This window comes from Anarrhichthys ocellatus, unplaced genomic scaffold (assembly GCF_004355925.1).
Source record: "Anarrhichthys ocellatus isolate YVR2014 unplaced genomic scaffold, GSC_Weel_1.0 scaffold20, whole genome shotgun sequence".
NCBI classification, from domain to species: domain Eukaryota; kingdom Metazoa; phylum Chordata; class Actinopteri; order Perciformes; family Anarhichadidae; genus Anarrhichthys; species Anarrhichthys ocellatus.
The window spans coordinates 4,414,758-4,417,625 of record NW_022280050.1 but is presented as its reverse complement, the minus strand read 5'-3'; positions in this window follow the sequence as shown (position 1 = coordinate 4,417,625).

Here is a 2,868-nt window from a genome sequence, read left to right as displayed (position 1 = left end):
AGTGGAACGTCCCCCGTCATTTGTTTTATGAGTCATAACTGGTAAATATGCGTAAATGTGAAATTAAGTGACATTTCATTTTTCAGTTATTATTTTCCCTCTAACTTGTTGAATGTGGTTAAAATGTGCATATTAAGCAGTTTTTCAAATGACTGCAGTATTGTAGGTACTTGGGAGCTAGTTTATTATACCACATTTTCCTTTCACCCACTGTAGAGTTAATAGAGTTCACTTGCATTGATTCCAGACCCTAAAGAAATGTGAATAGCCGTCTCAAATGTAGTTTCATGTCCTTATATACGTTGGGAGTGAGTCCAATTTTATAATGAGAAGATTAGGTGCACTGAGGTGTTTTTAGGATCATGCGGCAGAGAGAAATGGAATAACACGGCCAAAGCTATCAGAGCGATCATCTTTTTTATACATTGTTCCATTGGGATTTTTTTTGAATGACCAATGCTGTTTGATCAACAAAAGGACATTTAGTTATCACTTTCTGTATGTGTGGGCTGTAATGCCACATTTGTTATCAGTCTCTCTTGCTCTCTCTCCAGCCTCAGTTGTACTGGAGTGATCTAGGTTTCAGCTCTTGGCTGCAATCAGGCCAGTCACAGTGAGCGGTCTGAGTCCCACTGGACAAGGCAGAAGTGTTCTAGTGCTCCTGCCAATACACTCCCACCCTGGCCATCTGTAGATGGGCCTTTTCTCCTCGAACTCCCTGATTTTCCCTCCCTTCTCCTCGACCAGGGTGCTGCTCCGTCTGTCCGAGATGTCAGCACAATAATGCCTTGGAGAAATAATTCGGAAACTCACAGTGTTTTTGCATTTCTTCCCACAACCTCCATGCCATATTGATGGTAGACAGGGACTGGGGGTATTTAATATTGAATTAACAATACTGTGGCTTAGAAATTGAATGCCTCGGCGTAGAGAGGTGGAGAGCTTTCTTGCAGCAGAGGTGGTTGGCTAATTTATTTTTTTCATTCACTACAGGCCTTTTGTTCGGTCCCATTAAGATTAACACATCTATACAAAAAGGTCCTGTTTTGAATTTAGTGGATCCAAAGTACTTTATAGGTCAGCACCTGAAAAGGGTGGCCAGCCTATATATTTTGGGTTATCATCTCTATCCAATATGACAAGACTAGTAATATATGTTAATGAGCTTGGGGCCCAGGGTGAGAGATTATAAATCTCATATCATCTGCTGGCTGGATACGGCTTAAAAATAATGGCTGGTTCGTCTGAGCACATATTGCTGTTAAATGAAAAGCTTATGATACCAAATTTAGTAAAGTTCGTATTATCACTTTACCTGATGGGTTTGGAGTTCTCAAGCCTGAGCACCTCTCCAGGAGTAAATTGATGATATAGCCCTGATCAAATGCTTCTTAAAAACAGATCTCTACTCCAGCTTCTGAGGCGCTGAAGTGAAGGTCTAGTTTTCTTTCAGCTACTCAAACTATCTCTTTAAGATCTAAGCTACTGCAGCCTAGAGTTTAACCACACTATATAAGCGTATAGTTATTAATCTGCCTTTCAGTGAAATCAGTCATATGTACCCGTCACCAGACTGAACCAAGGGACTTGAAATGCCCTCAATTATACCAACATCCTGACGGACTCATTTCAAGATGACCAGTATGACAAGTCACCACATCTTTTACAATACATACATAAAACATACTCATAAATACTCGATTGAAAGACAGCCAGACTCAAGCTTTTACATTTTCTTCTTTAAGAAAGATCATGTGCAGGCGGAGAAGGACGGCACTGAGAGCAGAAAGTGGAGGAAGGAAGATTGAAGGTGAAAATTAAGTGTTTTCACCTTCACTATTTACAAGTTACTATTTTAAGCTACAAAATAATATTTATGTATATGTGACAGCCACATTTAATTTAAGAGCTGCAGTAAGAGTTTAGATTTATGGCAGTATTTGTATTCGTTGGGGTTTACTCTTTGATTAAAGCTTCTGTGACTTATTCTCCACTTTCCAACTGTACTATAATCAAGCATTTTGCCTGTCAGCTCAGCGTAAGGCAAAGCTTTCATTTCACACCTGAACTGGTGTTCTGCTACAATGTGACTGCACAGTGCTGTGTAATCTGAGTGTGTGTGTGTGTGTGTGTGTGTGTGTGCGTGTGTGTGTGTGTGTGTGTGTGTGTGTGTGTGTGTGTGTGTGTGTGTATGCTTGCCTGACTGTGCATGCAACGCTCTCAGAAAATCAATAAGCCAGCACAAAGAACTGCAAAAAAATATATATATTTATGTAGTTTAACCTGCAGTATACTGCATATTAAAAGGTTATCTGCACGGAGTAAATACGGTGAGAAAACAAGGGATTATTAGGTGGTCAATGATTGCTTCAGGGAGATATTTCTCCTGAATCACAAAGCACTACTTGTGCCGTTGTTAGGGTCGAGTCCAGTATTATGAGGCGAAACGTTTATCAACGTTCTAGTTGTAGTCTGTGGCAATTCATTGCCTTCCATGTGCCTATATGAGAGCAGGACTTTTCTTCATTTACATCACAGTGCTGCACAGGTAGCAAGGTTCATGTTTCACCATCAGCAACACCGATTGCCTGAACAAGATATCCATTGAAAGTATAAATATTAAACATATATGCATGCATTTAAACGAGCTGAATTATGAAAAACTCAGGTCCTGGGTTGCTGGTATTGATTAGCTCTCTCCCATAGGGGGAGCTCCTGAGCCCATGTCGGTGCAGTGGGTCAGTACGCTGCACCCACCATCCCTGCCTCATCAAATGGATCAGCGAGAGAGGATCCTGGGCCTGTGAGCTCTGCTACTACAAATATCAGGTCATTGCCATCAGCACCAAGAACCCACTTCAGGTGAGC